The sequence below is a fragment of the Somniosus microcephalus genome, unplaced genomic scaffold (assembly GCF_052327205.1).
Source record: "Somniosus microcephalus isolate GS21.2 unplaced genomic scaffold, FLI_Smic_1.0 unresolved_chr1, whole genome shotgun sequence".
NCBI classification, from domain to species: Eukaryota; Metazoa; Chordata; class Chondrichthyes; order Squaliformes; family Somniosidae; genus Somniosus; species Somniosus microcephalus.
In genome coordinates this window covers 161,540,795-161,558,821 of record NW_028225179.1, presented here as the reverse complement: position 1 = coordinate 161,558,821, position 18,027 = coordinate 161,540,795, and the positions used below count along the sequence as shown (strand labels likewise).

Sequence of the window (18,027 nt, the reverse complement as noted above, 5' to 3'; positions counted from 1 at the left end):
GGAAAGATTAGTGGGAATAGAATAGGGAACATTAAAATCTTTCTTAAACATGTAAAGCCTAAAAGGAGAGTCAACGGAAAGGTGCGATGATTAAGGACCAAAAGGGCAATCTTCTGGTGGATGCAGTGGGCATGGCTGAGGTACTGAATGAGTACTTTGCATCTGCCTTCACTAAAGAAGAGGGTGCTGCCAATGTTACAGTGAAGGAGAGGGTGGTAGTGAAATTGGACAGGATATAAATAGACCAAGAGGATGTAGTGAAACAGTTGACAGCGCTCAAAGTGGAAGTGTCATGGTCTGGATGGGATACATCCTGGGTTACTGAGAGAAGGAAGGCTCTGGCCACAATCTTTGAATCCTCCTTGGATAGGGGAGTGGTGCCACAGGACTGGGGATTTGCAAATGTTACCCCCTCGTTTAAAAATGGAGCGTGTGGTAAACCAATGAACGACAGGCGAATCAGTCTAGCGCCGGTGTTCAGGAACCTTCTGGAGATAAATCATTGAGAACCTGCTAAGATATCATCTCTCCTTACAGCAGTAATTGACTCCTTGATTAATATTGCAACACCCCCTCCTCTTTTACGCCCCCCTCTGTCTTGCCTGAAGATTCTATACCCTGGAATACTGAGCTGCCAGTCCTGCCCCCCCCTCAACCATGTCTCTGTGATAACAATATCATACTCCCATGTGTTCATCAACACCTTGAATTCATCTGCCTTACTCGCAAGACTCCTTGCATTAAAATAAATGCCATCCAGCCTTGCCATGCTCCCTTGTGCCATTACATATTTGCTCTGCCTTCCAGGCTGACTTGTTTTTTCCTCTATATTTGGCTGTGCATCACCCTCTACTGTAGCTCCACTCCGTATCCCATCCCCCTGCCAAGTTAGTTTAAACTCCCAACAGTGCTAGCAAACCTCCCTGCAAGGATGTTGGTCCCGTTCCGGTTCAGGTGCAAACCGTCCGACTTGTACAGGTCCCACCTTCCCCAGAAAAAGAGCCAGTGATCCAGGAAACTAAAGCCCTCCCTCCTGCACCAACTCTTTAGCCACGCATTCATCTGCTCCATCCACCTATTCCTATACTCACTAGCACATGGCACCGGGAGTAATCCAGAGATTACAGTCTTTGAGGTCCTGCTTTTTAATCTGCTACCTAGCTCCCTAAATTCTTGTTGCAGGACCTCATCCCGCTTTCTATCTATGTCCTTGGTACCAATGTGAACCACGACCTCTGACTGTTCGCCCTCCCCCTTCAGAATGCCCTGCAGCCGTTCAGTGACATCCTTGACCCTGGCACCAGGGAGGCAATATACCATCCTGGAGTCACGTCTGCAGCCACAGAAACGTCTATCTGTTCCCCTTACGATAGAATCCCCTATCACTATTGCTCTCCCACTCTTTTTCTCCCCTCCTGTGCAGCTGAGCCACTCGTAGTGCCACGGACTTGGCTCTTGCTGCATTCCCAAGAAAGCATCTCCCCAGCAGTATCCAAAACGGAAAATCTGTTGGCGAGGGAGATGGACCCTGCACTACCTTCCTAGTTCTTTTACTCCATCTGACCACTTCGTTAGACGAGCTATGAAGATCTCAGCTTCGCGGATGCTCCACAGTGACTCCAGCCGCAGCTCCAGCTCAGAAACGTGGATTTCGAGTAGCTGCAGCTGGAGACACTCCCTGCACACATGTTCGCCCTGGACACCGAAAGTGTCCCCAACTTCCCACATAGCACAGGAGGAGCACTCCACACTGCCGAGCTGCCCTGCCATGTCCTACCCTTAATTTACTCCTTTTAAAGAATATTAAATACACTAGGGACCTTACTTCCCTTTAAACACTACTTACGCTAAACTAGAAACCTTACTTTTACTTTAACGACAGGACTGTAGAAATATTCATCAGGTCCTACTTCCCAATCAGCTCCTTCCCTGGTTGCGACGTCACTTTAGCGGTTTTGCAGTTGTAGTTTGACTGCTCCCGCTCTCAGACTCTTTCCTGCAGTCCTGTGACGTCTCTCCTCGATTTTGCTGTACTTTTGGAATTCGCCGGACTTGTATCTGCCTCCTCACTGCTGCCGACTCCTTGAAGGTCCGCGCTGTCCTCAGCCTCCCGCTCTATTTATGCCTCCTCGCTGCTGCTGCCGACTCCTCGCAGGTCCGCGCTGTCCTCGGCCTCCCGCTGTATTTATGCCTCCTCGCTGCTGCTGCCGACTCCTCGCAGGTCCGCGCTGTCCTCGGCCTCACGCTCTATTTATGCCTCCTCACTGCTGCTGCCGACTCCTCGCAGGTCCGCGCTGTCCTCGGCCTCCCGCTCTATTTATGCCTCCTCGCTGCTGCTGCCGACTCCTCGCAGGTCCGCGCTGTCCTCGGCCTCACGCTGTATTTATGCCTCCTCGTTGCTGCTGCCAACTCCTCACAGGTTCTCTTTCGAGCAGAAAAATGTTAATTGGGAGATTTAATAGAGGTGCTCAAAATCATGAAGGTGTTTCCATAGAGTAAATAAGGAGCAACTGTACCCACTGACAGAAGGGTCGGTAAACAGAGGAGACGGATTTAATGTAATTGACAAAACGCCAGAGGGGAGGTAAGATTGTTTTTAGGCATCGTGTTATGATCTGGAATGCAATGTCTGAAAGCGTGATCGGAGCAGAGGCAATAGTAACTTTTAAACCTGAATTAGTGAAATACACGAAGGGGAGAACATTAGCAGTGCTCTGGGCACAGAGCAGGGGAGTGGGACACATTGGCCTGCTCTTTCAAAGAGCCGGTACAGGCCCGCTGTGCCCAATGGCCTCATTCTGTGCTGTCTGGTCCCAAGTTTCTATGGTATCAACCTCGAACTCTTTGTTCCTGAGCGAGTAATAAACGATAAATGTACCTGAATGCTATTTACAGAAGCAGATCTTTAGCGTGTGAAATTGCATTGGGAAGTTTAATTCTGTTAACCAGCAAACGATGACCAAAAATTGATAAAAAGGGAGAAAAATCGACTGAGTATATCAGCAAGAAACATTTAAAAATTGTAGGAGCTTCTGAAAGTAAGTAAACATGGAGAGTAGCAAAAGTAAGCATTGGTCCCTTAGAGGCTGAGACAGGAGAAATTATAATGGGAAATAAGGAAATGGCAGATTTTAAACAAATATTTTGTATCTGTCTTCACAGTAGAAAACACAAATAACGCACCAAAAATGGCAGGGAACCAAGGGACTAATGAAAGGACTGACATCAATTACTTTCAGTTCCTGCGAGAAAAAAAGTACTTGAGAAACTAATGGGACTAAAAACCGACAAATCCCCAGGACCTGACGGCCGACATCCTAGGGTTCTACAAGAGGTGGCTGAAGAGAGAGTGGATGCATTGGTTGTGATCTTCCAAAATTCCCTAGATTCTGGAGCAGTCCCAGTGGATTAGAAGGTAGAAAAAGTAACCCCGCTATTCTAGAAAGGGGGAAGAGAGAAAGCAGGGAACTACAGGCCAGTGAGCCTGGCGTCAGGAAAATGCTGGAATCCATCATTAAGGGAGGGGTAAGAGGGCACTTAGAAAATCATATGATCAGGCGGAGTCAACATGGTTTTATGAAAGAGAAATCATGCTATTAGTGTTTTTTGAGGATGCAACTAGCTGGATAGATAATGGGGAACTGGTGGATGTCAAATATTTGGATTGCCAAAAGGCATTTGATAAGGTGCCACATAAAAGGTTGCTGTGCAAGATAAGGACTCATGGGGTGAGGGGAATATATTAGTTACAAGGACAGGTTGGAGAAGCTGGATCTGTTTTCATGAGAGCAAAGGAGGTTGAGGGGTGATTTGATCGAGGTGTACAAGATTATGATGGGTTTGGATAGGCTAGACAGGGAAAGGCTGTCCCCACTAGTTGATGGTACGAGGACTAGGGGACACAGATTTAAGGTTTTGGGCAAGAGATACAGGGGGCGAATGTGAGTAAAAACCTTTTTACACAGTGAGTGGTGAGGACCTGGAACTCGCTGCCGACGGAAGTGGTGGAAGTGGAGACACTCGATGTTTTCAAGGGGAGACTGGATAGGCACTTGAGGGAAATAAACTTGCAGGGCTACGGGGATAGAGCGGGGGAATGGGACTGACTGGATTGCTCTACAGAGAGCCGGCACGGACTCGATGGGCCGAATGGCCTCCTTCTGTGCCGTTATGACTATTACCATCGATAGAGGATTGGTTAACTGACAGAAAACAGAGAGTAGGGATAAACAGGACATTTTCAGCTTGGCAGGCTAGTGGGGTGCCACAAGGATCAGTGCTGGGGCCTCTGCTATTTACAATCTATATTACTGACTTAGATGAAGGGACCGAGTGCAATGGATCCAAGTTTGCTGCTGATACAAAGCTAGGTGGGACAGTAAGCTATGGGGACACAGAGCCTGCAAAGGGATATGGGCAGTCTAAGTGTGCGGGCAGTAAGGTGACAGATGGAATATAATGTGGGGAAATGTGTGCGTATTCACTTTAGTAGGAAGAACAGAAAAACAGAACCTTTTTTAAATGGTGAAAAATGATTAAATGTTGGTGTTCAGAGAGATTTAGGTGTTCTCGTACAGGAGACAAAGTTAGCATGCAGGTACCGCGAGCAATTGGGCAGGCGGATGGCATGTTGGACTTTATTACAAGGGGTTGGGATACAACAGTGAGGAAGTCTTGCTACAATTGGACAGGGCTTTGGTGAGACAACACCCAGAGTACCGGGCACAGTTTTGGTCTCATATCGATAAAGGATGGGATAAAGACAGTAGGGAGAAATGATCTTAGCTCCAAAAATAAAGTAAATAAATCAGTTTGGGTGGAGCCAAGAAACAGCAAGGGGCAGAAAACATTGGTTGGAGGTGATTATAGGCTCCCAAACTGTAGTTGTAATGTAGGGCGGCGTATAATTCAGGGAACTAGAGGTGCATGTAGCGAGGGTAATATAGTAATCATGGGGGATTTTAAGCTATGTATAGATTGGGGGAACGAAATCTGCAGTAATAGTGTGGGGACATCATCTGAGTCAATGGGACTCTCTCTGACCTTTCTCCCCATTCCATCTCCAGGACCAGTGTGTATCTGAGTCAATGGGACTCTCTCTGACCTTTCTCCCCAGTCCATCTCCAGGACCAGTGTGTATCTGAGTCAATGGGACTCTCTCTGACCTTTCTCCCCAGTCCATCTCCAGGACCAGTGTGTATCTGAGTCAATGGGACTCTCTCTGACCTTTCTCCCCAGTCCATCTCCAGGACCAGTGTGTATCTGAGTCAATGGGACTCTCTCTGACCTTTCTCCCCAGTCCATCTCCAGGACCAGTGTGTATCTGAGTCAATGGGACTCTCTCTGACCTTTCTCCCCAGTCCATCTCCAGGACCAGTGTGTATCTGAGTCAATGGGACTCTCTCTGACCTTTCTCCCCAGTCCATCTCCAGGACCAGTGTGTATCTGAGTCAATGGGACTCTCTCTGACCATTCTCCCCAGTCTATCTCCAGGACCAGTGTGTATCTGAGTCAATGGGACTCTCTCTGACCTTTCTCCCCAGTCCATCTCCAGGACCAGTGTGTATCTGAGTCAATGGGACTCTCTCTGACCTTTCTCCCCAGTCTATCTCCAGGACCAGTGTGTATCTGAGTCAATGGGACTCTCTCTGACCTTTCTCCCCAGTCCATCTCCAGGACCAGTGTGTATCTGAGTCAATGGGAATCTCTCTGACCTTTCTCCCCAGTCCATCTCCAGGGCCAGTGTGTATCTGAGTCAATGGGACTCTCTGACCTTTCTCCCCAGTCCATCTCCAGGACCAGTGTGTATCTGAGTCAATGGGACTCTCTGACCTTTCTCCCCAGTCCATCTCCAGGACCAGTGTGTCTGAGTCAATGGGACTCTCTGACCTTTCTCCCCAGTCCATCTCCAGGACCAGTGTGTATCTGAGTCAATGGGACTCTCTCTGACCTTCCTCCCCAGTCCATCTCCAGGACCAGTGTGTATCTGAGTCAATGGGACTCTCTCTGACCTTTCTCCCCAGTCCATCTCCAGGACCAGTGTGTATCTGAGTCAATGGGACTCTCTCTGACCTTTCTCCCCAGTCCATCTCCAGGACCAGTGTGTATCTGAGTCAATGGGACTCTCTCTGACCTTTCTCCCCAGTCCATCTCCAGGACCAGAGTGTATCTGAGTCAATGGGACTCTCTCTGAACTTTCTCCCCAGTCCATCTCCAGGACCAGTGTGTATCTGTGGTGATTATTCTTTATGTTTAGTAAGAAGTATTGTAATTGGTTGTTTCTTTCCTGCCTTGAGATATATGCTGTAAACTCATTGGTAGTTGATGTCATGTGATTTGTGGTGGCCATCTTAAATTCAGTTCTCTACAGCCTTGGTTGGGACTGGGTGTTGAAAGATCTGCTACTGGATTTTTAAAGTTAATAAAGCCTAGATTTAGAAAGGCAAATCTACTCTTTATTTCAATTTATTAACTTTAAGTCAGAATGGAGCGATATCTTCAACCGGAACGATTCAATGCTGACCCTAATTCTGCAGGAGTGGATGATAAATGGAAACACTGGTATCGTACATTAAAAAACCTTTTGGGTGTGTTGGATCAAGAGTCTCTAAATAAGCTGAATATGCTGATCAACTACATTGCTGCGGATGTGTATAAGTATATTTTGGACTGTGAAACTTACGAATTGGCTATTTCTACATTGGAAAAGATTTTTGTTAAACCAAAGAATGAGGTATTTGCACGTCACCTTCTATCTGCCCGTAGGCAGCAGGTGGGAGAATCTTTGGATACTTATTTACAAGCACTTCGGCACCTTAGTGCTAACTGTAATTATAAGACCGTGACGGCTGAAGAATATAAGGAAGAATCGGTACGGGATGCTTTTATTAATGGATTACTGTCTAGATCAATTCGTCAGCGGTTGTTAGAAAAGAAGACTTTGGAACTTAAGAGTGCTTTCGAGCAAGCCTCTACATTGGATGTGGCTCAGAGAAGTTCGGATTCTTATGCTCTTTTTAAACGGCCTGCGACTGTGGTTTCGGCAGTTCCGGATGAAAAGGAATTATGTGGACTTAATAGGAGTGGTTTACTAGATTCTGAAACAGTTTCTACTTCGGCGGCTGTTGCCTCTAGGATTCAGAAGTGTTATTTTTGTGGGAACGTCCGGCACCCTTGTCTGAAGTGTCCTGCTCGGGAGGCTGTGTGTAGTAAATGCGGCAAGAGAGGTCATTATGCACGTGTTTGTAAATCATCAGGTTCAATTACCTCCTCTGCGACTATTCAGCCTTTAGATAGGGCGTTTATTGCATCAATTTCTGCTGCATTTGCTCATGGCCTAAACAAAGCTATAGTTACGGCCCAAGTTAATGGGTTAGAAGTGAAGGCCCTTACAAAACTCTCGGTACTGCCCGTATCTATAAGTCTTCAGTTTGTGAAGGAGAAGCGTTTGAAAATTTCGCCTGTTACTTATCAGGTGTGTATGGCTCAGACGACTCTCACTTCACAAGTAGCTGGTTGTTGCCTTGTGAAATTGATTCTTCTAGGTAATACGTATACTGATATACGCCTATCTGTTCTGCCTAATCTCTGTGCGGATATTTTGATTGGTCATGATGTGCTTCAATTACACGAGTCTCTCAGTCTTTCTTTTGGAGGGACTAAGCCACCTTTATCTATTTGTGGATTAACCTCTTCCATTTCTCCATTATCACTTTTTTCCAATTTGATGCCGGATTGTAAGCCAATTGCTACCAAGTCAAGAAGGTATAGCAGTCAGGATAGAGAATTTATTCATTCTGAAGTTCAACGTCTTTTATTGGAAGGAATCATTGAACCTAGTTGTTCGCCTTGGCGGGCACAGGTAGTTGTCACCACTAACGAGAGACATAAGAAACGAATGGTGATAGACTACTCCCAAACTATTAATAGGTATACTCAATTAGATGCGTACCCTTTGCCTAAGATTGATGAGCTTATCAACAAAGTATCTCAGTATAAGGTTTTTAGCACTATTGATTTAAAGAGTGCTTATCATCAGATTCCTATTGTTAAGAGGGATCAACCATATACGGCCTTTGAGGCTGGCGGAAAGCTGTATCAGTTTTGCCAAATACCATTTGGTGTTACTAATGGTGTTGCTTGTTTTCAACGGGCAATGGATGCTTTTATAAGTGATAACTCTCTCTCCGACACCTTTTCATACTTAGATGACATCACGGTGTGTGGCAAATCAAGGGTGGAGCATGATTCTAATTTAGAAAGATTCCTTCAAGCTGCGGAAAAAGTTGGTTTAACTTTCAATAAAGAGAAGTGTATCTTTTCGACCACTGAGGTAAATCTACTGGGGTATATTATCTCGGGAAACAAGATTAAACCAGACCCAGAACGTCTGCGACCATTGATTGATTTACCTTGTCCTACTAATTCTAAGGCTTTGCAACGAGTTGTTAGACTGTTTTCTTATTATTCTAATTGGATTGCAAACTTTTCACAGAAGATCCAGCCCCTTATTCGGGTTACGACATATCCTCTATCATGGGAGGCCAGGACGTGTTTTGATAATTTTAAAAAGGATATCCTTGGAGCAGTTGTGCATTCTATTGATGAGCAGGTTCCCTTTGTGATTGAGACGGACGCTTCTGATTTTGCAATTGGGGCTACTCTGAACCAAAATGGAAGACCTGTGGCCTTTTTCTCACGTACCTTGAACAATAGTGAAAAAAGACATTCTTCAATAGAGAAAGAAGCGTATGCAACAGTAGAAGCACTGCGTAAATGGAGACATTATTTATCGGGGCGACATTTTATGTTGGTAACTGACCAAAAATCTGTGTCCTTTATGTTTGATGTCAAACATTTTGGAAAGATCAAGAATGATAAAAATAATGAGGTGGAGGATTGAGTTGGCATGCTACCATTTTGATATAGTTTATCGTCCGGGGAAGGATAATGTTGCTGCTGATGCGCTGTCGAGGGCTTATTGTTCTGTGATTCACGGAGATACGCTTATTAATCTTCACAATGCCTTATGCCATCCTGGGGTTACGAGGATGATACACTTCGTACGCGGTAAGAATTTGCCCTTTTCAGTTGAAGACGTCAAGCGGATGGCTTCATCATGTTCTATCTGTGCTCGGTGTAAACCGAATTTCTTTAAGCCTCAACGAGCTCATCTTATAAAGGCTACTTCTCCTTTTGAACGTTTGAGCGTCGATTTTAAGGGGCCTCTTCCTTCAACGACTCAAAATCGATATATATTTACTGTTGTGGATGAGTTTTCAAGGTTCCCTTTTGCTTTTCCTTGCGCAGATGTATCAGCTGCTACAGTTATCAAATGTCTGACTCAACTTTTTGTCATCTTTGGGATGCCTGCGTATATCCATTCGGATCAGGGAAGTTCTTTTATGTCTTCCCAGTTGAAGGAATACCTTCAGAGTCGGGGAATTTCTACTAGCAGAACTACCCCGTATAATCCCCAGGGTAATGGACAGTGCGAACGATACAATGGGGTGATCTGGAAGGCAGTTATGTTGGCTTTGACATCCCGGAACCTTAAGAATACACAGTGAGAAATGGTACTGCCTGATGCCCTGCATTCCATTAGATCATTGCTTTCAACGGCTACTAATGTGACCCCCCATGAAAGGCTCTTTAATTATCCGCGGAGATCTACTACGGGATATTCGGTACCTTCATGGCTTACTATGCAGGGACCTTTGCTGCTTCGACGCAATGTTAGATTGCCAAAATATGATCCTTTAGTGGAGGAGGTGGAGCTGTTGGAGGCAAATTCCCAATATGTTCATATTCGATTCCAAGATGGGAAAGAAAGTACTGTTTCAATTAAAGACTTGGCTCCTTGTGGTGGCCAGCCCTCTTCTGAGGATATTAACAATAGTCATGATTCAGATAATGTGGATGTCGTTACAGATACTACAAATATTTCCAATCCTATTGCAGATAATTATACTTCTATTAGTCAGCCTTCGATGGATGTTCATGACCGTCCCAGTTTACCTCCTGATGGGATTTCCAATCCGGAAACCGTTGATAATCGGGATATGGATAGCCTTCCTGCAGAAGATACTTCAGTGTCTCCTGGTGTGGAGGGCAAGGAATTTCACCAGGGTTAACAAGGTCGACACGAACAAGATATCCGGTCGACCGACTGAAAATGGACTTTTAAATTGATAGTAATGTTTTAAAATTGTTGAAATATTATATTTGTATTGTTTTAGTTGTAAATAATTAACTCTTTATTTCAATATCTGAGTCAATGGGACTCTCTCTGACCTTTCTCCCCAGTCCATCTCCAGGACCAGTGTGTATCTGAGTCAATGGGACTCTCTGACCTTATTCCCCAGTCCATCTCCAGGACCAGTGTGTATCTGAGTCAATGGGACTCTCTGACCTTTCTCCCCATTCCATCTCCAGGACCAGTGTGTATCTGAGTCAATGGGACTCTCTCTGACCTTTCTCCCCAGTCCATCTCCAGGACCAGTGTGTATCTGAGTCAATGGGACTCTGACCTTTCTCCCCAGTCTATCTCCAGGACCAGTGTGTATCTGAGTCAATGGGACTCTCTCTGACCTTTCTCCCCAGTCCATCTCCAGGACCAGTGTGTATCTGAGTCAATGGGACACTCTCTGACCTTTCTCCCCAGTCTATCTCCAGGACCAGTGTGTATCTGAGTCAATGGGACTCTGACCTTTCTCCCCAGTCCATCTCCAGGACCAGTGTGTATCTGAGTCAATGGGACTCTCTCTGACCTTTCTCCTCAGTCCATCTCCAGGACCAGTGTGTATCTGAGTCAATGGGACTCTCTCTGACCTTTCTCCCCAGTCCATCTCCGGGACCAGTGTGTATCGGAGTCAATGGGACTCTCTGACCTTTCTCCCCAGTCCATCTCCAGGACCAGTGTGTATCTGAGTCAATGGGATTCTCTCTGACCTTTCTCCCCAGTCCATCTCCAGGACCAGTGTGTATCTGAGTCAATGGGACTCTCTCTGACCTTTCTCCCCAGTCCATCTCCAGGACCAGTGTGTATCTGAGTCAATGGGACTCTGACCTTTCTCCCCAGTCCATCTCCAGGACCAGTGTGTATCTGAGTCAATGGGACTCTCTGACCTTTCTCCCCAGTCCATCTCCAGGACCAGTGTGTATCTGAGTCAATGGGACTCTCTCTGACCTTTCTCCTCAGTCCATGTCCAGGACCAGTGTGTATCTGAGTCAATGGGACTCTCTCTGAACTTTCTCCTCAGTCCATCTCCAGGACCAGTGTGTATCGGAGTCAATGGGACTCTCTGACCTTTCTCCCCAGTCCATCTCCAGGACCAGTGTGTATCTGAGTCAATGGGACTCTCTCTGACCTTTCTCCCCAGTTTATCTCCAGGACCAGTGTGTATCTGAGTCAATGGGACTCTCTCTGACCTTTCTCCCCAGTCCATCTCCAGGACCAGTGTGTATCTGAGTCAATGAGACTCTCTCTGACCTTTCTCCCCAGTCCATCTCCAGGACCAGTGTGTATCTGAGTCAATGGGACTCTCTGACCTTTCTCCCCAGTCCATCTCCAGGACCAGTGTGTATCTGAGTCAATGGGACTCTCTGACCTTTCTCCCCAGTCCATCTCCAGGACCAGTGTGTATCTGAGTCAATGGGACACTCTCTGACCTTTCTCCCCAGTCTATCTCCAGGACCAGTGTGTATCTGAGTCAATGGGACTCTGACCTTTCTCCCCAGTCCATCTCCAGGACCAGTGTGTATCTGAGTCAATGGGACTCTCTCTGACCTTTCTCCCCAGTCCATCTCCAGGACCAGTGTGTATCTGAGTCAATGGGACACTCTGACCTTTTTCCCCAATCGATCTCTGAATCGGAAGAGTTCTCTCCGGTTGGTGCTCACAATCCTGTGTTGGTTCACCTGCTGTCGTTCCTCAGTCTACAATCCCGGTTTACTCTCCGCTGTGAACCTCTCAATCACTCAGTCTTTCACCAGGAAATCTAATTATGGCAGGACAGAAAAGAACAATATCAACAGTGTGAAGTAATGTAATATAGACATTTCTTCTGCTTCATAAAAATAAAAGTTTGGGTCAGAGTCCTTCGGTCTGATGTTGTCCCTTTTCTCAGATCCCCGCCATGCCCGCCTGGGCTTCCAGCAAATCACCAAGGTTCTGGATAGAAATGTACAATTTCCCTGTGCTTTAGGCAAACCGAAGCTGGGGCAATCTTTCCCAGGTAACACACTGACTGATCTCACTGGGCCCATCCTCCCCGGGTTACACACTGACTGATCTCACTGGGCCCATCCTCCCCGGATTACACACAGTCTGCACTGGGCCCATCCTCCCCGGGTTACACACTGTCTGATCTCACTGGGCCCATCCTCCCCGGGTTACACACTGTCTGATCTCACTGGGCCCATCCTCCCCGGATTACACACAGTCTGCACTGGGCCCATCCTCCCCGGGTTACACACTGTCTGATCTCACTGGGCCCATCCCCCCCGGGTTACACTCTGTCTGATCTCACTGGGCCCATCCTCCCCAGGTTACACACTGTCTGATCTCACTGGGCCCATCCTCCCCGGGTTACACACTGTCTGATCTCACTGGGCCCATCCTCCCCGGGTTACACACTGTCTGATCTCACTGGGCCCATCCTCCCCGGGTTACACACTGTCTGATCACACTGGGCCCATCCTCCCCGGGTTACACACTGTCTGATCTCACTGGGCCCATCCTCCCCGGGTTACACACTGTCTGATCTCACCGGGCCCATCCTCCCCGGGTTACACACTGTCTGATCTCACTGGGCCCATCCTCCCCGGGTTACACACTGTCTGATCTCACTGGGCCCATCCTCCCCGGGTTTCACACTGTCTGATCTCACTGGGCCCATCCTCCCCAGGTTACACACTGTCTGATCTCACTGGGCCCATCCTCCCCGGGTTACACACTGTCTGATCTCACTGGGCCCATCCTCCCCGGGTTACACACTGTCTGATCTCACTGGGCCCATCCTCCCCGGGTTACACACTGTCTGATCTCACTGGGCCCATCCTCCCCGGGTTACACACTGTCTCATCTCACTGGGCCCATCCTCCCCGGGTTTCACACTGTCTGATTTCACTGGGCCCATCCTCCCCGGGTTACACACTGCCTGATCTCACTGGGCCCATCCTCCCCGGGTTACACACTGTCTGATCTCACTGGGCCCATCCTCCCCGGGTTACACAATCATAGAAACTTACTGCACAGAAGGCCGCCATTCGGCCCATCTTGTCCGAGCCGGCTGACAAAGATCTATCCACTCTAATCGCACTTTCCAGCACTTGGTCCGTAGCCGTGTAGCTTACGGCACTTCAAGCAGTTTTTAAACGTGATGAGGTTCTCTGCCTCGACCACCCTTTCAGGCAGTGAGTTCCAGACCTCCACCACCCTCTGGGTGTAAAAAACTCACCTTAAAACCCCTCTAATCCTTTGACCATCTGCTTTAAATCTATGCCCCCTGGCTATTGACCTCTCCACTAAGGGAAATAGGTCCTTCCTATCCACTCAATCTAGGCCCCCAATAATTTGATACACCTCAATCGAGTCTCCCCTTGGCCTTCTCTGTTCCAAAGAAAAGAACCCCAGCCTATCCAATCTTTCCACATAGCAAAAATTCCCCAGCCCAGGCAAAATCCCCATAAATCTCCTCTGCACCCTCTGGTGCAATCACATCCTTCCTGTAATGTGGTGACCAGAACTGCACGCAGTATTCTAGCTGCGGCCTAGCCATACAGTTCACTCATTACCTCCCAGCTCTTATATTCTATGCCTCGGCTAGTAAAGACCTTTCTCCCCAGTCCATCCACTACAGGGTGCAGAGCAGATGTAATTTTTTTCACCCAGAGGGTGATAGGGGTCTGGCACTCACTGCCTGAAAGGGTGGTAGAGGCAGAGACCCTCAGCACATTTAAAAAGTACTTGGGTGTACACTTGAAGAGCCGTAACCTACAGGGCTGTGGAGCAAGAGTCTGCAGGACGGGTTCATGGAATCCATTCGGGACATTTTCCTGGAACAAAATGTCATGGAACCAACAATGTTAGAACTTGTATTGTGTAATAAGACCGGGTTAATTAGCAACCTCATAGTAAAGGATCCAGTGGGGCAGAGTGATCATAATATGTTAGAACTTCACATTAATTTTGAGAGAGTGACTTGCCTAAGTCCGAAACTATTGTCTTAAACTTAAATAAAGCCAATTACATAGGTATGAGGGGCGAGTTGGCTGAGGTAGATTGGAAAAATAGATTAAAAAGGTATGGCGGTAGATAAGCAGTGGCTAGCATTTAAAGAAATATTTCATAATTCTCAACTAAAATACATTCCATTGAGAAACAAAAACTCCACGGGAAGTGATCCAACCGTGGCTAACTAAAGGTAAGGATAGCATTAGATTGACAGAAGCTTATAATGTTGCAAAGAATAATAGTAAGCCTGAGGATTGAGAGAGTTTCAGAAACCAGCAAAGAGTGACCAAAAATTGATAAAAAAAGGGGAAAAAATGCAATGACAGAAAACGAGCAAGAAATCTAAAAGCAGATTGTAAGATTGTCTACAAGTATGTAGGAAGGAAGAGAGTAGCAAAAGTAAACATTGGTCCCTTAGAGGCTGAGACAGGAGAAATGATTGTGGGGAATAAGGAAATGGCAGAAACGTTAAACAAATATTTTGTATCTGTCTTCACAGTAGAAGACACAAAAAGCATATCAAAAATGGTGGGGAACCAAGGGTCTAATGAGGGTGAGAAACTTAACGTAATTCATATGAGTAGCGAAAAAGTACTTGAGAAACTAATCGGACTGAAAACCGACAAATCCCCTGGACCCGACGGCCTACATCCTAGGGTTGTAAAAGAGGTGGCTGAAGAGATAGTGGACGCATTGGTTTTGATCTTCCAAAATTCTGGAATGGTCCCAGCGGATTGGAAGGTCGCAAATGTAACACTGCTATTCAAGAAAGGAGGGAGAGGAAAAACAGGGAACGACAGGCCAGTTAGCCCGACATCAGTCATTCGGAAAACACTGGAATCCATTGTTAAGGAAGTGGTATCCAGGCACTTAGAAAAATCATAACATGATTAGGCAAAGTCAACATGGTTTTATGAAAGGGAAATCATGTTTGACAAATTTAGAGTTTTTTGATGATGTTACTAGCAGGGTAGATAAAGGGGAACCAGTGGATGTAGTATATTTAGATTTCCAAAAGGCAGTCGATAAGGTGTCACATAAAAGGTTATTGCACAAGATTAGGGCTCATGGGGTTGGGGGTAATACAGTAGCATGGATCAAGGATTGGTTACCAGACAGAAAACAGAGTAGGGATAAACGGATCTTTTTCAGGTGGGCAGGCTGTAACTAGTGGGGTGCCACAAGGATCAGTGTTGGGGCCTCAGCTATTTACAATCTACATTAATGACCTAGATGAAGGGACAATGTGTAATGTATCCAAGTTTGCTGACGATACAAATCTAGGTGGGACGGTAAGCGGTGAGGAGAACACAAAGACTCTGCAAAGGGGTATAGATAAGACTGAGTGGGCAGTAAGGTGGCAGATGGAGTGTAATGTGGGGAAATGTGAGGTTATTCACTTTGGTAGGAAGAATAGAAAAACAGAATATTCTTTAAATGGTGAGAAACTTTCAAATGTTGGTGTTCAGAAAGATTTGGGTGTCCTCGTGCAAGAAACACCGAAAGCTAGCGTGCAGGTACAGCAAGCAATAAGGAAGGCAAGTGACATATTGGTGTTTATTGCAAGGGGGGTTGGAGTATAAGAGTAAGGAAGTCTTGCTCCAATTGTACAGGGCCTTGGTGAGACCACACCTGGAGTTCTGTGCACAGTTTTAGTCTCCTTATCTAAGGAAGGATATAATTGCCTTGGAGGCGGTGCAACGAAGGTTCACTAGATTGATTCCTGGGATGAGAGGGCTGTCCTATGAGGAGAGATTGTGTAGAATGGGCCGATACTCTCTGGAGTTTAGAAGAATGAGAGGTGATCTCATTGAAACATGTAAGATTCTGAAGGGGATTGACAGGGTAGATGCCGAGAGGTTGTTTCCCCGGGCTGGAGTGTCTAGAACTAGGGGGCATAGTCTCGGGGCATAGTCTCACAACGTGGACCACTTTCCATACCTCGGGAGCCTACTGTCAACAAGGACAGACGGCGATGACAAAGTCTAACACCGCCTTTAGTGTGCCAGTGCAGCCTTCGGTCGCCTGAGGAAGAGTGTGTTTGAAGACCAGGACCTCAAACCCGGCACTAAGCTCATGGTCTACAGAGCAGCAGTGATACCCGCCCTGCTGTATGCCTCAGAGACATGGACCATGTACAGCAGGCACCTCAAAGCACTGGAGAGGTACCACCAACGCTGCCTCCGCAAGATCCTGCAAATCCATTGGCAGGATAGACGCACCAACGTCGGTGTTCTCGCTCAGGCCAACATCCCCAGCAGCAAAGCTTTGACCGCGCTCGATCAGCTCCGATGGACGGGTCACATTGTCCACATGCCCGATACGAGACTCCCAAAACAAGCGCTCTACTCGGAGCTCCGACACGGCAAGAGAGCCCCAGGTGGGCAGAGGAAACGCTTCAAGGACACCCTCAAAGACTCCTTGAAAAAGTGTAACATCCCCACCGACACCTGGGACTCCCTGGCCCAAGACCGCACAAAGTGGAGAAGAAGCATCCGGGAAGGCACCAAACACCGAGTCTCCTCGCGGGAGCAATCGGAAGACAAGCGCAGGCAGCGCAAGGAGCGCACGTCAACCCAAACACCCCACCCCCCAAAGAATCGCCCCCCGCGCCCGCTTCCAGCCCCCCGGGCCCCGCGCCCGCTTCCAGCCCCCAGGTTCCCAGAGATTGCCTGAGAGAGGCCGGCGCTGCTGTAAATGCCGGAGATTCTCTGATCCACACTCACCGCACCATCCGCCGCTCCTCAGTCCCGCCGCCATTTTATCTCCTTCCTCAAACCGGAGCCTCATCCGGGGACTGCGAGCAGCACCGAGCATGCGCACTGCGGGCACGCAGCCCGCGCTTAAAGTTCCTCACTAAGTCCGTCTCTTCTATTGGCTGCGACTCGTAGATTGACAGCTGCGCTCACCAATCGCAACGCCTCGGGGCCCCGCCCACTGTGTTAAAAGGCCGCCGCCAGCTCCGGGGTCACGTGGCTCCTGATCGGCCGTTCAACCGCCTCAGCGCGCGGGTGAGGTCATAGCCCCGCCCACCCGCGAGCCCTTGTTGCCCAAGGTGCCGGCCGGCGGTTGTCCTTCCCCCGGGGGGCGGACTCCTCTCTAACTCTGGTCTCCAACTACTCCTCCCCACTCCGGGCTGTCCTTCCCCCGGGGGGGGGACTCCTCTCTAACTCTGGTCTCCAACTACTCCTCCCCACTCCGGGCTGTCCTTCCCCCGGGGGGGGGGACTCCTCTCTAACTCTGGTCTCCAACTACTCCTCCCCACTCCGGGCTGTCCTTCCCCCGGGGGGGGGGGACTCCTCTCTAACTCTGGTCTCCAACTACTCCTCCCCACTCCGGGCTGTCCTTCCCCCGGGGGGGGGGGACTCCTCTCTAACTCTGGTCTCCAACTACTCCTCCCCACTCCGGGCTGTCCTTCCCCCGGGGGGGGGGACTCCTCTCTAACTCTGGTCTCCAACTACTCCTCCCCACTCCGGGCTCTCCTTCCCCCGGGGGGGGGGGGGGACTCCTCTCTAACTCTGGTCTCCAACTACTCCTCCCCACTCCGGGCTGTCCTTCCCCCGGGGGGGGGACTCCTCTCTAACTCTGGTCTCCAACTACTCCTCCCCACTCCGGGCTGTCCTTCCCCCGGGGGGGGGGACTCCTCTCTAACTCTGGTCTCCAACTACTCCTCCCCACTCCGGGCTGTCCTTCCCCGGGGGGGGGGACTCCTCTCTAACTCTGGTCTCCAACTACTCCTCCCCACTCCAGGCTGTCCTTCCCCCGGGGGGGGGGGGTCTCCTCTCTAACTC

At 48.3% G+C, this 18,027-nt stretch overlaps 1 protein-coding gene across 6 annotated transcripts in view; it reads right to left on the bottom strand.

The window, feature by feature from the left end:
- LOC147096410 (uncharacterized) overlaps positions 1–17,520 on the bottom strand; it is a 47,600-nt gene extending 30,080 nt beyond the window's left edge. For 2 of the 6 annotated variants that reach the window (XR_015074907.1, XR_015074911.1), the window contains exons 1-2: positions 16,963–17,494; positions 11,848–11,999 (exon numbers count right to left, since the gene is read on the bottom strand). The gene's annotated coding sequence lies outside the window, so the exon portion shown is untranslated. Of the gene's footprint in view, positions 1–1,865; positions 3,036–11,599; positions 11,671–11,847; positions 12,000–16,962 lie in introns of those variants that run through there. The other 4 variants (XR_015074910.1, XR_015074909.1, XM_085975185.1 and 1 more) reach the window with 4 other exon arrangements.
- Positions 17,521–18,027: the final 507 nt, after the last annotated feature.